This window comes from Canis lupus, chromosome 17 (genome assembly GCF_003254725.2).
Source record: "Canis lupus dingo isolate Sandy chromosome 17, ASM325472v2, whole genome shotgun sequence".
NCBI lineage: Eukaryota > Metazoa > Chordata > Mammalia > Carnivora > Canidae > Canis > Canis lupus.
The window spans coordinates 33,629,029-33,648,641 of record NC_064259.1 but is presented as its reverse complement, the minus strand read 5'-3'; the positions used below and the strand labels follow the sequence as shown (position 1 = coordinate 33,648,641).

General features: G+C 48.1%; 1 long non-coding RNA gene across 2 annotated transcripts; it reads left to right on the top strand.

Moving 5' to 3' along the window:
- The first annotated feature begins 968 nt into the window (after window positions 1-968).
- On the top strand, window positions 969-11,006 carry LOC112664466 (uncharacterized). 2 transcript variants are annotated; one of them, XR_003139734.3, is made up of 4 exons: window positions 969-2,260; window positions 7,061-7,222; window positions 8,644-8,718; window positions 8,904-11,006. It is a non-coding gene; the product is annotated as an uncharacterized LOC112664466 (long non-coding RNA). The 2 variants fall into 2 exon arrangements; XR_004806398.2 differs by lacking the exon at window positions 969-2,260 and adding an exon at window positions 5,250-6,037.
- Window positions 11,007-19,613: the final 8,607 nt, after the last annotated feature.

Sequence of the window (19,613 nt, the reverse complement as noted above, 5' to 3'; positions counted from 1 at the left end):
CACCCTAGCTGGTCCTCCCACCTCTGTGTCCCCTCCCCCACTCTCCCCTCCTTCCTTTCCTTCTCTCTTTCTCGTCCCACAGGACCTCTAGCCTCCTCCTTTCTTCTCACTGAGCTCCTCCTTTGTGGCTTCAGCCTGCCCTTCCTGTCTCCAGGCCTCCAGCTTTTCCTCAGCTCCACGGAAGCATCTGTCTGTATCCTTTTCACTTCCCATCAGGGAATCCAAAATGCTGAATAGGCCCTTCAGACTGGGCCCTGAAGGGGACTTGGCTGGGACACTGGGGAGGAGGGGAGGGGTGCCGGGAACCTGCCAGGGCCATACAGAAGCCCATTGATAGGCAGCACCTCCACGCAGACAATCCAGCCAGGCCACCATGGCTCTGGGCAAAGAAAGGTGTCCCTTGAGGTGGTGGCCAACATCCTGGACATCATGAATGACCTCAGTGTCTCTGGCTGGTGGGGACCTTCCCTCTGTATCCTCCAAATCTTTCAGGCCTATCAGCCCCACCATTGGTGTGAATATATTTGTCTTGAAAATAATTTGTCAGTACATCTCCATCAGCAGTGCTGATTTCATTAATTGGAAGAATTAGCTCTTTGTGGCCAATGGAAGAATATGGAGCCAAAACACACGAAACGCTTTTCCCCGGTGACCCAGAGACCCCTGGACGAACTCCTGGGTGCCATGAAAATGGATCATTTTGCAGAAAGAATATCATTGGATGTTTATTTAACATCACTCTCCACCCCCACCCCCCAGCCCCAAAGACCTCCGAATCACTCTCACATCTGGCTGCTTTTTTCCCTTCACTTTTTTTGTACAAAGCCAGGGCAGGGAGGAAACTTCACCAGTCTGAAAACATCCAGCAGCAAAGTGTAAATTAAATGTGCAGAGGCCAGGGGAGGGGGAGTCTTACATCTGGGGTGGGGGGAGGGAGTAAAGAGACTGTGTCCTCATCCCCACTCAGCATGGGCAGTGCTGCTCTGGACACTGTGTCTGTCCCTAGGATCTGTGTGATCTTGGGCAAGACGTTGAACTCTCCTGAGCCTCAGCTTCCTTACTGGTACAACAGGGAAATAAACACATCCTTATGGGGCTGTGGGAGGGTTAAAGGAGATAATATACACGGACTATATGGCACATAGTAGACGCTTGATTAATGGTTGCTACTGTTATTGTTGCTAGAATGAAATCAGAGTAGAATCCCGATGGTTCCCATATCTCAGAGACCTACCATCCCTGGCCCATCCAGGGAGACAGATGGGCAAAATATATCCAATGAGGGGAGACAGATGGACAAAAAAGGATGATCAAGGGTATCGGATGGAATGACAGGCCAGTAGGGTGATGGACAGATGGAACATCTCGTGGGGAAAACAGATTTATGGCAACCCAAAGGAGACACTGAGAGACAGTTGTCCTGTGGGAAGGTACAGATGGATGAGGGTCCAACGAAGGAGACAGAGATGACAGGCCAAAGTGGAAGACAGATGGATGGCAATTTCATAGTGGAGTGGGGGATGGGGTGGGCAACAATGACTAGGGAGAAACAGATGGACACATGCTGGTGATGGGCTCCAGGTTTCCTGTTTAGTCTCTATTCCTCAGGCCTGGACATCCCTGAATTCGCAAGAACCCCGGGGGCTCCGTGGGCATTCGAGAGGGGGTTGTCACATGACCTGAGAGGACTCTAAGCACCAGAGTCAGCCTGGCCTCTGCTCTCCTCACTCCCACAGCCCCTCCCTGGGTGGCCTCACAGATAAAGGCTCAGGCATGATGAGAAAGAGGAGGAGTAGGAGGGAGAAAACGTTTTGGAAGGAGAGGGAAGTGAAAACTGGCTAAAACTTTTATTTATTTAAAATAAAGGTTGTTATGCTTGACTGTAAACACGCTGGCCCATCCCTCCCTCCCTCCCTCTTCTCATGGCAGAGGGCTCAGACCACACAGCAAGCTGGGGGCAGGAGGCAGAGTGAAGGCCACGGGGAGGGGTGACCCAGGTGTTGGGAGAGGAGAGGGACCTAGGAACTCCGCCCCTGCTGAACACATCTGGGCTGGGCTAGTCCTTGACCCACTGGCCCTCGGCTCTGAATCCTTCAGCATCTAAACCTGCCATAGTCCACAGGGCCTCAATGTCACATGTACATGCATGTGCAGTCAATGTAGGGATGAGGACGGCACAGACAGGCCTGTGGACGTTCACAGGAGCCTGCCTCTCTCTCTGTTTCTCTCCTTGTCAGAGACAGACAGCAGCCTAGAGCAGGTGAGTAGAGCTCCAGCTGAGTCACACTTTCCATTGAACTAAAAATCCTTATCTGCCTTTGTCCTCTTGGTTTCTGGTTCTACCTGACTTCCTTCCATTTTTTCAGTGACTGAGCCCTTTTGGGTGGCCTGTAAGAAACTATGAGCTCCCCAGAGAAGGGAGACAGGTGTGGATGGAGAAGAATCTGGACTGGAGACAGGTCTGGGGACCCTGTGTTGCAGGTCTTTTGTGAGTAGGTTGCTGTGGCCACCACTGGTAGCCCAACCAGACAGGAAGGACTGTGGTATGCAGGGTCAGGGAGCGAATAGGCAGGAAATGTTTGTGATAAGAGGCTTCCCCTCTTGCAAGCTCCCCTTAAATCCAGACCCAGCTGTGGGATAAGGGCAGGGAGCTGTCAGGGGCAGATTCTAGAGCCAGCCTTTGGGACTGCTAGAGGAATGGCAGCATTTGCTATGGCCCCTGAGGGCCCCAAAAAAGGCAGCACTTGGGATCCTGGGAACCCAGCCAGGGCTGCCTTCTTTTGGGATCCGGAAGTTCAATTATACTTCACAAGGCCAATCAATTCTTAAGAAAAAGAAAAGAAAACAAAGCCCCTGGGCTTTTAAAATCCAAGTTGCCCAGAGGGGAGAGCAGGTCTAACTACGGCTGACTCCAGGACATTTCATGCTCTGGGTTGGTCCCACCTGGAGCCATTCATTAATGTTAACCAGTAAAAATGGAAAATGGAAGAGTGAATCCCAAGCTGGAAGCTCTGAGAGGGAATCCATTCCAAGGTACTCTTCTGCTGGGGATGGAGTCTCAGGAATGTGTGTCACGCTGCACGATGCTCCCCGGACTCCAACTGTCTCCTGTTTGTTCAAGGCCCCCGTAACTTCACCATCTGTGGTTGACTTGGACAGCTCACAAAAGAGCTGGAAGTGCTGCAAAGGAGCACCCCATGGGTAGGGGTGAGGCTTTGGGCCTCCTGCTATTGTACCAGTGCCCCTTCTTAAGGATTAGCAGCTTCTAGCTGCCCCTGGGGGCTTCACTGTAAATGCCTGTGTAATGCTAATTTGTGGTTGGCAAGAGATTGATTGGGAAAGAGCTGAACAATGGCAGGAGGAGGCTGAGCTCCCTCCAGCTTCTGGAGCCTTTGGGTGTGTGTGTGTGTGTGTGTGTGTGTGTGTGTGTGTGTGTGTGTGTATCTTCTAGAAAGAATGTAGCAACAAGAACACAGGATGATTGAAGGAGAGGAGGGGCATTAAGTCACTGACAGTCGGAGTAGTAGAGTCTGTGAAGCACCAGTTCAGGGAGATTTTTTTGATATGTGACATCCTATCACTTTTTGCTGTATTCTATTAGTTAGAAGCAAGTCACCAGGTCCAGGGCACACATAGAAGGAAAGGTTCCACAGGAGGCAAGAATCAGCGAGGGTCATTTCCGAAGCTGCCAGGGACACAGTGTCTGGTACATAGGAAGTGCTCAGGAAAAGATGTTGTTACGGGGTCTAGGGACACAGTCTGTGAGGTATGCTACTTTCCCTTCAGTGGCCTGGCCTCTGCTGTGCCATCTTCATCCCTCTTGGAGTGGCTGGGTTTTCTCTGAAGATTTTTCTCTTGTGCTGTGAGGTTTGTGACTCTCTCTGGGTGTGAGCTGGCAAACAGAGGACAGATGCTTGCTCATGCTCACACTATCTAACAGCCTCCGTGTGACTGTGTGTGGTCTTGCATTGCGGTCAGTGTACAGATATTTTAATTTCCTGCTCACCTGCTCAGTGGAGGATCTGATTTCTTCTTGCATTTATTTTTTTTCTCTAGCAGCTTGTGGACAGGTATTTTTGTCTGACCATCTGGTAGCCATTCACCTTTATGATGGCTTGAGAAAGGAATTAATTTCACTTGTTTCTTTAGCTGTATCTGCCTCCTTTGACAGCAAGTTACCTTTATCACCTCTTAAAATTCTTACTATGTTGGTCCTTCTGGTACCTAGGGGGCTCTTTAGATCCCCTAACTTTGTGCAACTGTGTCTCCTCCTTTGGTTTAGCTTATCATGCCTTTCTTCCTGTACTGTGGTTTTAAACATCCTAGATCTACTTCTAAGGCTGTATCTCTCCTCACCCACCACCCAGCGAGAGTGATGGATTCAGCTTGACTAGACCAGGCAAGAGTAATCAGAAAACATTCAACTGAAAGAGAAATTCTGACCCTTGCCCGGGATCCTGTCCCTCGACTGGCTCCTGAGGCCTTTCGCCTAATTCTGGTGGGTAATTTAGGGAAGGAAGTCTATGGGAAGGTAGAGGAAATTCCTGAGCAAGAATGAGGTGGGTGGAGCTTGTTCATTCCTTTTTGGCTTTGTATCTCCCCTACCCCCCAGTATCTCAAGGGCCTACTGTGTCCCCTGGGGGACCTCTAGAAGGTAGAGAAATCAAAGATTGGTATTCTGCTTGACAGATGAAACATCTAGGGCTTCTGTTCAGGAGCCTCTGCTCAGCCTACCATGTTCTGTTGTATTTTTGTTGGAAGGAGTGTTGGCAAGGCTCTGGTATACACTGGGCTGTCTGGCCATAGAATATTATAAACACACCTTGCCTGAAAATAGTGCTGCATGGAGGGGATGGCTAATATCCTGATCAGAATGAAGCCAACAACTGTCTTCTGGGATCTTAAAAGTCCTTCTAGCACCATTCACACACTAGTCTGTAATTCGTAAATAGACATGGTTGCCATTTCTAGGACCTGTTGCTCTAGTGTAGTGGTCAAGAGTGTGCACTCTTGTCAGATAGGGCTTGGTTTGAATCTTAGTCCCTTCACTTACTAGCTCTGTAACCTTAGCTAGCTTCTTTAAGTCTCAGTTTGACTTTTGTAAAATGGGCATGTGATAGTTTCATTCTCAGAGTTGCTATGAAAATTATACAAAATAATAAATGTAACAGTATATATAACATAGAGTGCCTGGTACATAGTGAGCAATCTTTTAAAAAAAGATTTTACTAAAAAAAAATAAAGATTTTACTCACTTATTTGAAAGAAAGGGTGCATGAGCAGGAGGAAAGGGAGAGGTTAGACTCTCCATTGAGTAGGGAGCCTGACTCTTGGGCTCAACCCCAGGACCCTGGGGTCATGACTTGAGCCAAAGGCAGACGCTTAACTAACTGAGCCACCCAGGTGCCTTACAGAGAGAGAGCTTAAAGTGTTTTTAGTTTTATTATCTTGGCCCCTAGGACCTTCCAGCAATTGAAGCTTCCATTTTTGGAGCTTATTACGCCTGTTACACATCTTACCTGATGGAGGTTGTCTCTTTCTGCCCACTTTCCTTGCATGTTGGGCATGTGATGACCCTTACATCAATCCATCAATCTCCCTCCTGTATATTCTGTCTCTGGGACCTTGAACCTTCCTCTCTGAAACCCCCACTCCATGCTCCTCCTAGCCTGTGAATCAGTCTCCAAGTCCTGTCAGCTTGTCATTGTGGAGTGTCCTCTCAGGGCTGAGGAATGGTCCAGCTGGGAGGTCGCCCTCCCTATCACTGATGATTTTGTTGTGAACCTTCCTGAGGCACTGAGGAGAAATGTAAGAAGTTAAGACAAGTTGTTGTTTGTCATCCTTCTCACTCCTCCCCACCCCCACCTCCATTAATGGAATTTAACTCACTCCCTGAAACACAGAATTGAGTCAAAACCCTTTTTGTCTACAGACAGAGTAGACCTTATACTTGGCTGGGGAGCTGTGCTGAAGAAACTGCCCAGGAGGCCGGACAGGATGTTGGTGGTGGGTCGGATCCCTCGGTTCATGAGAGGAGGTGAGATGGAAAGGAAGGGACAGGCAAGTGTGAGTGTGGCCTGAGGCTCCATGGTGGTCCCAGGCTGTGTCCACAGTCCCTCTGGGCTAGAAGCTTCCTCAATTTATACAGGACAGCCTGGCCAAGCCATGCCCCAAGAACAGCTAGTCTTTCTCCTTTGGAAACTGGCACACTGGTTTCCATAGCAACAGGACTCCCCCACTTTGTCCTCTCTGAGCCCAATCTCAGAAGCTTTTTGGCATGGATATCAAGGCTCAGGATGAGAGGATGAATCATCTGCATACTTTATCCAAAGGGAACTGGGCTTTCTAAGCCCAAAGCTCTCATGTGATGTAAATAGTGAAGCTGAAGGCTAGGATGTCAGGGTGTTAGGGAGGTTGGCTACGTTTGGAAAGCAGGATTGCTGAGTCAGTTGATGGAGGCAGATTTTGATGAGTGTTGTGAATTACTGGTTTGGCATGGAACATGAAATGGCTTTGTACCAAATCATTGGTGAAGAGAAAAGGGCTGGCATGGGTTTAGGAAGAGTGACGGTGTCTGTGAGCTCATTCTCAGAGACCTGGAGAGCTTGCATAGTCTTCCAAAAGCCTCCTGAGGAGGGAGAAACTCAGAAGCTATCCCATAAAGGGGGAGGAGGGTCATTTTTTTTGTCTCAATGCCCTGTGGATAAAGCCTATTTCTCAGGACCACAGAAATTAGGGGTCTGAGGGGCACCAAAGTGGCTCAGTCAGTTAAGTGTCTGCCTTTGGCTCAGGTCATGATCCCGGAGTCCTAGGATGGAACCCAGAGTGGAGTTGGGCTCCCTGCTTAGCAAGGGGTCTGCTTCTCCCTCTACCTCTGCCCCTACCCCTGCTACTTTTCTCTCTCACTCACTTGTGCTCCTAAATAAATAAATAAATAAATAAAATCTTAAAGAAATGAAGGGTCTGAGAATGGGGAGGTGATCTTCAGGTGTGTGTGTGGGGGGGGATATGACATATCTCCAATTGGAGTGAGGAAAATTTTCCTTTCTGATTATTCCAGAAGAGGACAAAGCTGACTGGATTGTGGATAAGAGCTGCCCTTGTATGGAGGCAGGATGTAGAAGGAAGAGACTGTGCTCGGGAGTTCTACAAGCTGATTAGTTACTGGATAAGCTGAAATTTACTTTGGGAAGCTGATCATTGATGTGGGTCTTGTTTTTACGTGAGTTATTTCTCTGTCTTTAAGCATTTATAACAAATAAAGAGAGAAGGATAAACAGATCTCTGCAGTTTTTATACTGGAAAATCCTGTTAATCTCTTTGTGATTTGAGCAGGTGGATGAGATTCCTGATTTCCATAATTATCTGTGCCTGGAGATTTATACAGAAAAAAGGTCACCGGGGTAGGCTTGAAACATGGTGCCTATGAGTAGAGATTGTACTCCAGGGGCCATGGAAAGAACTTCTGACAGCTGGAGACAGCCTTCTGAGTGGGTGGGTGGGGACATAATCCCTTTTATCCTGGCTTTGGTTTGCTTAATTACCTCTTTAGCAGGGCTGTTCATAGCTGCAACAGGTGTCAGGCTCTGTAAGGCAGACGCTGAGAGCTGGGCAATATCTTTGGTCATTCCTGACCTGTAGGGCTGAACTTTCAATACCATGAGGTCTTATTCACCATTGCAGTCCCTTGTCCTGGGGATGAGAGAGAAAGTATTGTGTTCATTTCTGGCAAAAGTCCAGGAATGAGTCAGGAAGGGCAGCCTCTCCTTCTAAATCCAAAAAAGAAGCTAAGTGGAAGAATTGGGGTGGCAGGATGGGCACAGGGGATGGAGACCAAGGGGATTTGTCACTACTTTGGAAAATTGTCCTAGACTTTTGCAAGTCACAGGAAGTCAGCAGAGGAAAAACAGCTGGATACTTTTCATCACCTTGGCCTGCATATTATCTTGAGATAATGTGTGCTACACTATACTTTGAGAGAGTGTAGAAATATGGGAAGTGTATGATAGTGGGAGTCAGGACTGTGGGGTTTTAGACTTCCGCTGGCCAGTGGTGGAAGCCTGGAGAGGTTGCTTCGGCTCTTGGGGTTCTCTCCAGTTGTCTCCTCTGCTTGTGGGGGTAGGGAATGTGGGTGGACAGGGAGGAGGTGGTCTCTGTTCTATGACTCACCGGGCCGCAGCATGACCATGTCTTACATACACAGCCAAAGATGTTGATTGCTCTCAGCAGGGCTACGCTCCCCCCTCCCCTGCCTCCCCAGCGGGTTATCATGCTGACTCGACTAACACAACCCCCATCTGGACGCAGTCCAAACGCCAGATGTGCCCCCGATTAGCGTCGGTCTGGGGGATGTTTCCATGACTGAAAGGTCAGTGTCAGCTGGAAGTGCCCAGTGTGGGTGTCTGCCCCCCACCCATGTCAGCTGGGAGGGCTGAAACTTCCATTATCTCACTGGCCAAGGAACTAAGCTGGGGCAGCTTGGGGCCGGGAGGCAGCCGCGTTCAGGAGGGCCTGGTTTTACTTGCTTTCCTTCTTTGCTCTCCGCTGGACAGAGTGTGATTTTCCACTTGGAAGAGACTCCAGGGGTGTGCAAAGAAGGAAGTCCTGCTGGTGTGTAACTGAAAACACTTTGTTCTCTTTTAGATCTGCAATGTGCTCGTGTCTCTTCTGATTTTCTCATGGCGGCCGTCACCTCCACTATGGAAAGAAAAATGAATGGTAATGTTGTGATGGGCTGGGCTGCCATGTTTTACCCTATTTACAGGTCATTTTAAGTATTGCTCCTACACTTCAGACGGGCTTTCATGTTTAATTTCATTCGTGTAGGGCTATGCTGGGCTTTCCTCTAGGTAGCAATGAAAATTAAACACAATTGAGTTTGATGTGTACCTTATTGATTCCAGACCCATTTCAGTAGACTGTGACACTTCGGCGACCTGCAAATTCTACACATTAGAGTTCATATTTTACACAAATGCCGGAGCCCCAAGTCGTGGACTCGCATCTCTCTCAGCAGCATCCAACTCCCAGCAGAAGACACAGACCCTGTCAGAGGTTGAAAGCTCCTAATGAAGATGCATTACAGATGGTATTTATGGTCATCCCCCTAGGAAAACAAAAGTGATTCATGAATAATTTCGTGGAAGTCACACCAAAAAGGGAGTAATAATTTTCTCAAGTCCACATTGTCCTTTGGTTCTCCGAGGGCCACTTCTATTCCCACAAGTCACCACAGCTTCACTTCAAAAGGATGAGGCAGGACAGGGGAGAGGCTGTGTGTTAACCTGGCTTGAGAGCTACCACGTACTGAAAACCACTCAGCACCTGTGATTGATGGCGTCCGGTCACAGCAGAGTTTCTCTTCTTCGTGTGTTACTAGAAGGCTGAGAAGCATGCTCTTCAGCGGCCCGGGGTTCCTCCGGCAGAGGCATCGTTCTAGAAGACCCCCTGAGCAAAGGGAACAGTTGTGGCCGAGCAAGGCAGGTGGGTGGGTTCTGACCAGTCATTGGCTTCAAGGTACTGTGTCAATCACTTCTCTTTTGCAACAGAGCTGGGAATTGGAGGCTTTATTCAGGCCGAAGTGGGAGAAAGGGAATTTTTACTAGAGGGCATGGCCTTCTGAGGCAAGGGAAGAAAGGATCTTCTGCCAGCTGGGGCAGGGACGAGAGGTGAGTCAGAACAGCCTGTGGAGAATGGTATTCCCCTCTGGGGGGTCACGGGACTACTTGTAAAATGACGTCTCGACGTTGGGCCGCATCCAAGGTTCCCAGCCTTGGCTGTACATCAGAATCACCTGGGAGCCTTTTACAATCCCAGTGTCCAGGTCCCACCTCACAGCAATTACCTCAGAATCTCGGGGGCAGGGACCCAAGCTGAGGTAGTTGTTACGGTGCCCCAGATGACTCCAAGGTACATCCAGGCTTGAAGATCATCGATCTAGGGCTTTGCTGATCAAAGTCTGGCCTGGGGACCAGCAGCGTTGGTGTCACCTGGGACTTGTTAGACATGCAGAAATCTCAGGTCACACCCTAGACCTACTGAGTCAGCATCTGCATTTTAGCAAGGTCCCTGGGAGATCTGAAGTCTATTAAAGTATGTGGAGCTGTGGTTCTCAAACTTTGCTGCATATTAAAATCACCTAGGGAGCTTTTAAAAATCCCAGTGCCCAGGCCGCCCCTTATACCAATTAAGTCAGAATTTCTGAGGGTGGGATGCAAGCATCAGTAGTTTTTTTTATTGGTTCTCAGGTGGTTCTGATGTTCATGGGTCCTCAACCCTGGCTACATATTAGAATCACCTGGGGAGCTTTTAAATATCCAGATACTTGAGCCCTATTTTAAGAAATTCTGATTTAATTGGTCTGGGAGAGGCTGCAAAAAGCTTCCTAGGTGATTCTAATATGCAGCCAACAAGAGCCTCTGTTCCAGAATGTTCTGCTGGCTTCACTGAAGGGCCAGCCAGGTTGAAAATCATACCACAAGTCAATGGATCCAAGAACTGTTGAAGGAAAAGAACGACCAGACCATGTCTAGACTTATCTGATCTCAGGACTTTGATATTTGATCTTATGTGTGACAACTACTATACTTTTCTTTTTTTTATGAATTCAAATATTTGTATGCTCCTTTACTTTTCTAAGAAAACTTGTTTTGAAAAATTCAACTTCAATTCAGCCAAATTAAGGGGCAAAAGCATTGGTCTACATCTGGGCCACAGGAACTAGGAGCAGCTGAGGAATCAGGTGGGATGGTTGTAAGAGAGGTCAAGATGGAGAATTTGGGACAGGTGGGGCCCAGCTGAAGTGTGAAGAAATACCCTTGGGGACAAGAAAGAGGAGAGCCGATTGTAATTTCTTGTCCCTTTTGCCCTATGGCACCCCCTCTCCGTTTCCAACATGACTGTGGAGTCAGGTAGCTCTAGATTAGGGTTGCCAGATTTAGCAAATAAAAACAGGGCACCCAGCAAAACTTGAATTTCAGATAAACAATAAATTATTTTTGAATATGTCTCATGCAAAATTTGAAATATTATACTAGAAATATTTCAAAATTTGAAATATACGACTATACTATATATAGTTGGACTGGAGATGACAGGTAGGTCTGCATGTGTGTACATGTGTGTATGTGCAACAAATGCTTTGTTGTTTACTGAAATTCAGTTTTGATTGGGTATTGTGTATTTTATCTGACAATCCTACTTGATTGATAACCCTGAATTCTTGATGTTAGAGAATCTGCCCTTGGCAATGGCAGATTTTCCCTCTACGCCTGAAGGGGTTCTTGCCACCTGAGGTGAGGTCCATGTGTGTTTGTCTGAACCCTGTCCCCAGGAGGTCCACCCTCCTGGGTTCTGCAGGGCTTGCTCAACACCCCAAGGCTAGCACTGGCAAGAATGTATGGGGATGACCCGGTTCTTGGACTTCACTTTTCTAGGCTGCTTCCCTGCAGTTTTTGGTGTTGAGATGGTTCCTAGGAGATCAGGTCCTCACTTGCCCAAGTCAGTCTACATATGGCTGAAGAGAAAGGTTGTTGAAAGGCATTTTGGACTGGAGATGACAGTGTCGAGCGAAGGTGGACAAATGCAGGGCAAAGGCAGCATGTTTCACAATCCGGCTACAGCTTGTCCTGGAGCTGCCTGCCCACATCTGAGCCCAGTGTGACTGGCTTTCAGCAGAGGCTGCTCCACGGAAACATATTCAGAGTCAAGAGTCCAGTTTTCTGTTCCATTCAGCTCTGAAACAGCTCATTCCCTTGTCTTCGGAGCATGTGGGAGCTTGGGGTGGGGGGAGGACGGGGGGACATGGACTAGAGAGTGGGAAAGAGCCAGCTGCCAGTGAGATGCACGCATGGAAGAGATGTGCAGGATGAGCCATAGAGATGGGGGAGGGGGAGGAGGAGAGAGGGAGAGAAAAGGGAGGGAGAGGGAGAGAAATGGAAGAGGGAGAGAGATGGAGAGAAGGAGTGATGAAGAAGAGATGGGGAGAGGGAAGGGGAGAGGGAGTGAGATGGGAAAAAGGGAGGCGGAGGAGCTAGAGAGGAGAGAGAGGGAGGGATGGAAGGATAGAACTGGTTAGGTAGCTGGGGCTGTCCAGCAAGATGCAGGATGATCTGGAAGGGCATCCTCTGCTCATTCCTCGACTGTCCCACTACAGACCTAAGCTGGTGCTGGTCTCTTCGCTGAAGCCAAGACTCTTCCATCAGCTAGCCTCAGGAAGGGGGCCCTGGAGGGCTCCTGTGGGTTGGGGAACAGGCTGGGCTAATTCTGAGGCCGTGGCTCATTTTCCCTGGGTGCTCCAGAAGGTGAGTGCCCCTTTGTGAGGCTCACATGCTGGCAAGACCCTGCAGACTGCGTTGGGGCTGGAGAGCTGGCATGTGCCCTAGGAGGAATGCTCCCATACAATAGCTACTGTTGGAAATCCTCTCCATCTCCCTCCTGACGCCACCTTCTTCCTAGAATAATAAATAACCGCAGTATAAATGAAGGTCACAGACTTGGTTTTGTGTTTCTTCTGGGATTCAAGTCATGGGAAATCTGGGCTGTGCTTTGTCTCCTTCCTGATGGGCTACAGTGTGGGCTTTCCAGCACATCTCCCCCAGGCACTCTAGACGTGGCACGGGGAAGGCTCTCCAGAGAAACCTCAGGAGCTAGTGGCAAATGAAAATGATAAATGTTTTATTTTTGCCTCTCTGGCCACTTAGTTGAGCACAGAACAGCCAGAGGCTCTATGGAAGATTGGGAGAGAGCCAAGGGAAGGGAGGGAAAGAGGAGGGAGCTGCTTCAGAAGAGGCCAGGTTTCCTCAGCTTATACTTGCAGGGACCCCTACTTGTATAGGATTGGTCCTAGGTCAGATCTGGCCGAGGGTGGGCATCTGAGCAAGAAGCAGGTTTCCAGATAAACTGTACGGACTGGTGGGTGGAGCTTGGCCTGAGTCTTGCCGGATGTTTGGTGTTTGGCTTATCAAACCTTGGTCAGTGCCTGGCCACTACCTCCAAGTCTGTTTTCTAGGACCAGAGTGAACTTTCCTTGGAGACTGAGAGGCTTGGCCACTGGAGGAAGAGTTGGCCTGCTCCTATGGGCCAGCAGCTCATTCTGAATCTAATTCAGAAACAGCCTGCAGGCAAAGTCCTATGTATTGTAGACTGTTGCACAGTGTGTCACATCCTGGGAACCATGGAAGATGAGCTTGGGTGACCCCTGGGGGCAGGCTCACATTCTTATCTCAGCTGTAGGGGAGAATGGTTTGTTCCGTGGGTTTCCTCTGGGGCTGGCACACGTACCTCATTCAGGGGATAGGCTGGTATGGACCTAGCTGGTCAGATCCCAGCTGGCTCTCATTTAGCCATCTTTGAGAGACCCAGGCTTGGCCTGAGGGCTCTGACTTTCTGCCTGGTCGAGACATCAATGTGCACAGAGCCGGGACCCTAGAGAGACTCATGGGTGAATGCGAATGGGATTGTCATGTGCATTTCTTTCCCTGGAGCTGGGGAGGTCTGAACCTCTGGCTAGTGTGTGATTCAGGGGTCAGGTAGGGAGACTGCTCGGAAGTGTGGGCATGGCTGGATGACTGATAAAGGAGAAAGGGCCCAGCTCCTAGTTAGCCCTTGCTCTTTGTCATCTCCTGGCCCCTCTCCTCTGCCCCTGGCACTTCTCATGTTCTGGGACAAGGTCTAAATTGAGACATTCGAGACCTGCCAACCTTCCAGATCCAGGGAGATCACAGGACTCACTGGCTCTGCATCTCCTCTCAGCTTGGCCCTTGCCCTAATCCCCATTGGTGCCCAATGCCAATATCTTGCTACCCACTGGGGTCTTCTTTTCTCATGCCCATTCTGGGCACTCTTTGGAGCTATCAAGGTAGGTCTGCATGTGTGTACATGTGTGTATGTGCAGTGTCCTGCTTGGACATAGGAGTAATCATTTATTGGCCCTGAGTGATGCACAGATTCCACAATCCTTTCCAACCTTGGACTTAGTGGTTGGAGAAAGTGCCTGAGCACAATTGGTTAAACATCCTTCAGGCCCAGCCTACGATGCCACCCCTTTGGAAGGCCTTCTTCTGGGAACTTGGCCCTGTGTCCCTCCCCTTCTTTGGGCTCCTAGGATCCAGAGAGCATGCCTAGCACAACCCAAGCATGAGTTCTTCTGCCTTGGTCCAGTTTTGAACACTTAACCTGTCACTTCCCAGAGCCCAGGCTTTGGAGTCAGCCAGACCCATGTTCAAATCGGACTCTCTTGCTTATGAGCTGATAACCTTGGGCTAGTTAATTTCTTTGTGACTCAGTCTCCTCATCTGAAAGGAGGGGAAAGAAGTCTCTCTCTCAGGATCCTTGTGAGGCTCTGGCACAGGTCCGAGTTTTTGTTCTTTACTCTTCTCCTCACAGTTGTTGGAACAGAGCTGGGCTTGTGGTCGGCACCCAGAAAAGTAGTAGTGACTGATTAATGATTATGGAGCCTGCAATTATTGGGATGAAGTCCCTAAACAGGGAAACAACTCTAAGCAAACCCATTAATTAGGGGCCTGTTTGCAGTTCTTTTGTGCTGGCTTGTCATATGTTAGCTCAAGGAGGGCTGGGGACCCCCCACCCCCAGAGGTCATTCTGGGAAAATAATGACCAAGGGGAGGCTCTGGCCTGAGGTGTGCAATTCCCACCTACTTGTGACCTTCACGCCCACTGTCCCCTCCCCCTCAGAGCTGGTGCAATAAACAAGTTACCAGGTGACACACAGCCCTAATAAAAAGGGCCACTGGCTTTAGGGCAGCATTAAGCCGGAGCTAATGGACTTTGCCAGGGAGAGAGGACTCCCTGAGGCGCAGAAGGACTTCTGACCTGGAGTGACCTCTCAGGCCAGGGGAGGCCAGGGCCAGCGGATACTTTTTGAGAAAAAGGAAGATTTTTTTTTTTTTTGATAAAGAAGAAATGTCAAAATTGAGTATTACAAAAATTTTGTTATAACTCATCATGTTTACATTTATCTGATGAGGAAGTTTCAACCCCAGATGCACTATAACTGTTATTTCACAATAATTTCAGTAACAAAAATATTAATTGTTGTGTACTGCAAGCATGGCAGGTAGTAAGATAAGCTAAGGGGGTAGAAATTGAAAGTGGCATGATGGACGTCTGTCTGTCCCGGGTCAGCCCCCACCAGACTCCCAGGGGATGCTCTTGTGGGGCAGCTGGGACCCCAGGGCTCTGACTGATGGTAGGCTCTGTGGTCATCTAAGAGGTGGTGGGGCCCTAGTGACAGAGACTCAGGGATGACCTCATTCCCCTGGGAAGCTAAGGTCCATTTATAAGCCACAGACCCGTAAACAAGAGGCAGGACCAGCTTCCTTCAACGGCTGTGCGGCTTGTAGCCAGTGTGCATCGATGCTGTGCCGGCTCTGACACCCACCCTGCATGCAGTAGTTGCCATATAAATACTCTGAAGTCACCTGCCACAGGCACAGTCCACTTGCTTCCATTCACTTCTTGAGGGGCTGCTGTTTTCCCTATTGGAGGGTAAGAACCACGTAAACAAACTATGTCTGACTTTTCCCTCCTGCGTCCTCAGTGTGTAAGGGCTCCACAGATAATGTTGAGCTACATTGAATCCAAATCTTCTCTGAGAAGTGCCCTGATTCCCACCCAGCCTGAATAGGACCTCTTTTCTTGGGCTTCTTTCTTCCATTTCACACCTAGCATATTACCCTATAATTATATTTGCTTCTTTGCCTTTGCTCTGCGTGGGCTGTGAGCACTCACTCCGTGTCCCAGGTGCCCAGCATGAAAAAGGTGCTGACCGAAATTCTTTGGCAGAACTGAAGGAAGGGTGGTGCGAACAAATTCACAGGGTAGATGGACCGAGACAGCCTCCCCACCAGCTACCCCGGGCCCAGCACACTTGGAAGCTATGTTTCCTGATGAGTGTTTTCCTGTTTTATGAATCTTTGTCTCTAGAAGCCTGTGTTCCCTTCTGGTATCAGGGCACATCTGGTTGTTGGTGCATGTTGCTTCGTTAGAAACTCTTAAAACAGCATGAAATTGTTAGCACGTTGCTCCTGCCTGCCAAGCTGTTTTTGAGACTCAAGCTTTAGTGGATTTGGTTTTCTGTTTGTTTTCTGTTTTCATGCAGTTTAGAAAATTGGTCTGTGACAACCTTGGGGGAAATAAGCCTGCCTTGAGCTCTGCCAACGAGACGGCCAGTCCGGGAAGAGGCCTGGGGGTGGCTGGGAATCAGCGTGGAGAGGTTCTGGGAATCCTTGCTTCTGTGTTCTTTCCTTTGGTTTTGGATTGGATGCTCAGGCTGATTTGATATGTGATATCCAAAGGAGGTAGGATGGGCCTGGGGCTAGCCTTGTCTCCTATGGGTCCTCCCAGGGAGACTGGTGCAGACTAGTACAGCACGTTAGGGTTCTAGAGGACACAGATATGTCTCTTCAAATAAATGCCTGGGGGTGGGTGCTATGAAGGATGATACCTCTTCCTGGTACATTTGATTTCTCTGCTATCTTTGGGTGTGGGAAGCCCCAGAAATCAATTTTTCCCACATGGCTCCAATATGCCATGCCCTTTCCCCATTCTCAGTAGCTCTTGTCTAGGCAGATTTCCTTTCTGGAAGTAATCTCATCTGGGGGAAAGTCTGGGCAGATCTCTTTTCACCTTGGGTGGCAGTTGTTATTATTCCTGGGCATGTGGACCCAGCCAGCCGGGCTCCTGATGACCAGTCAAGGTGTGGGCAAGCAGGAAGGGGGAGCTAGTACCCCCAGGCAGGAGTTGGTTTGACTCTTGACAGTGGAGATGGGACTTGGAAATTGTTCTTTGGTAAATGCCAGTAGCAGCATGCATGCCTGCTCTGCCACCTACCCCAAACACTATGTCATCCATGTCTTTGGTGTTCTTTGCCTCATCTTTCACTGTTATTTAAGAATCTTTCCTTTCGTTCATTTACACAAGAGTGTGGCCTTCATTTCAGCCTCTCCTCAGAGAATGGTTCTAGGCTATGCTGCTGCATTCTGAGTCTTTGTGAGCAAGTCAAGATTTCTACTCTGGCCCCAGCATCTTGAACAAATTTTAGCACATTCTGGAGGACCCCGGGAATGAGCATACTGCCTCCTTATCACCCTGGGACTCAGAGGCCTTCCTGCCCATTGTACTCGGCTATTGACTGAATATTTGTGCTCCCCTCCCCGCACTGCCCCACAAAGCATCCCAACTGTGATGGTATTAGGAGGTGCAGCCTTTGGGAGGGGAGGCAATTAGGTCAAAAAGATGGCAATCTATGAATCAAGAAGTGAGCTCTCACCAGACATCGAATCTACTGAAGCCTTGATATTGGAATTCTAGCCTTCAGAATTGGGAGAAATAAATGTTTGTTTTTAAAGCACATAGTACTGACCACGTGGCTTGGATATAATGCCTTGCACAAGCTATATAAGCCATAAGTGACATAGTGACAAAGAGGCATTTAAATCCTTGTCTGATGTCAAAGCCCTTCCTCATTCCTCTGCATGAGGTGTTCATGAGCTCAGGAAGAACAGAGGGTAGAGTGTTTTGGTTGTGTGTGGAGTGTTCTGCTCCTAGCCTCGTCAGTTGTTCTGGCCTCACCTCATTCCACAGCTCCAAGCCTGTGGGAAGGCACTTGCTTATGAGCTAAATCAAAGCAAAATTCTCTTGGTCACCACTGTTGGGGTTTAGTCAACTATACTAAAATATACCTTTAATCTAAAAAGGTAGAGGGGAAAAAAAAAAGGTAGAGGAAGGGAGGGAAGTACCTAAAAGAAACCACTGGAAGAATTTATTAATTTTGAATTCTCAGTGTTTGGTAAGGCATAGAAGCACATGGTGGCATATTTCAACTGAGCCACATCTTGAAGATCTTCCAACATGGCTCCTTTAGCTATAGGAAATCCTTTCTCTTTCTGTCCCTCTTCCTTGTCCTCTCCTCACCTGGAAAGAGTTTGAGGCAAGTGTCTCTGTCATGACCTAAACCTAGGCTGGGGTGCCTGAAGTAGAATCCATGGATGAGCATCTGGAGCCTGTGAATTTCCAGAAATTGAATAAAAATGTGATTGCATTGTTATATATGCTTTTTAAAATTTTTTACTGGGGAGTGGGTTCACAGATATAATCAGATTCACAGAGCAGTGACTTCAAATGTTCTAAGAAGCCACGGAGGTGAACATGACACTTCGTGTGAAAAACTTATTTTAGAGCTAAGTACTAAGACAAGTTTTGCTTGCTCTGAAGGAACTGATCTGTTCTCTCTTCCTTTAATAATTTTTCTATACATGATACCATTAGAGCATTTCTAATTTATTCCATTTTTATTTTATTGAAATGATTCCTACCTGGATCAAGTCAGCTTTGTGGACCTATTACAGGAAGAGTGACTTCATTAATCAGTTTCTTTTTCTAACAGATCAATCAGTTAATGTTCTTGCCATATGGAATTTTCTCTGGTGTCTATGATATAAAGTGAATGTAGAGTGACAGAGGGAGAAAAGGGACAAAACCTATCTTTACTGAGAGTGAGCTCAAATGTCCTGGGGGAACAAATGGAGTCAAGCAGTAGGCTCAAAATATCCTGTTTCAGTGTCTTTGCCAGGTCCTGGAGTAGGAGGAAGCAAGCCCCTCAGAGAGTGAAAAGAAGTTGCCACCATCCCATGGGCAGTCGTGCCTTTACCAGGAAGGACACAGTCAGTAGGAAAATGCAGACTTCAGTGAGTCTTAAAGACCCCTGTTTACAGTCTCCAATCGCCCTAGTGAGGCCCTAGTATGACATATCATGAAATCACCCTTGTCTGTCGCATCCTGTAGATTTCCCTCCATCATCATGTGACTTAGAACAGTTGCTCTCCCTGCAGTACCAGGGTGGCTCCTGGCTCAAGTGGCAGAGCCCTCAGAGCAATTCCTTAGCTTTAGACACATCCATGCTAGATAACCTTATGGGCCTCACTAACTTATTTGAATAACTACTGTTATTGGTTTTTAAAAAAGAAGTGGTTTGGTACAGTGGAAATAATATGGGATTTGGAATCAGTCAACCCTTGCTCAAATCCAAAAGTGATGCCAGCCACCTTTGCTAAAAGACACAAACACCGTTCTTCCTCACTCCTCACCCAAGGGGAGGACACAACCAAGGATGTTTACTGGTGTATTTTCTCTCACTGTTTTGGATGTTGCAGCTGCGGCAAATGAGCCTGGTAGAAAGGACACAGGGAAATCACTGGACTGTTTTGTTCTGATCTGGGTGTTAAGCCTGTCTGTACTGGGCTTATACTTGGTTCAGTCCAGCTCACCAAAGTAAGTGTAGGGCTAGAGTCCCAGACAGAATAAAGTTTTCTTAAACCTAGTATGGTTGGTTTTTAGGAAACATACTTAAAAGATGAGTGATATTTGACCTTTGCTTTTCCCCCTCTATCTCACTAATACAGATGTGATGGCTGGAATGCTAGCAACCACCTTAGAATATAAGGACGTGAGGGACATACTGTAGCATGACAGAGTGATAAGCTGGATGCCGAGGATAGAGGAAATGCCAGATAGCCTTGGATCATCAGGTTCTAGCATTCTTTTAATTCAGAAAGAAATAAACTGTCTTGTTTAAATCATGGCTACATTGGAAT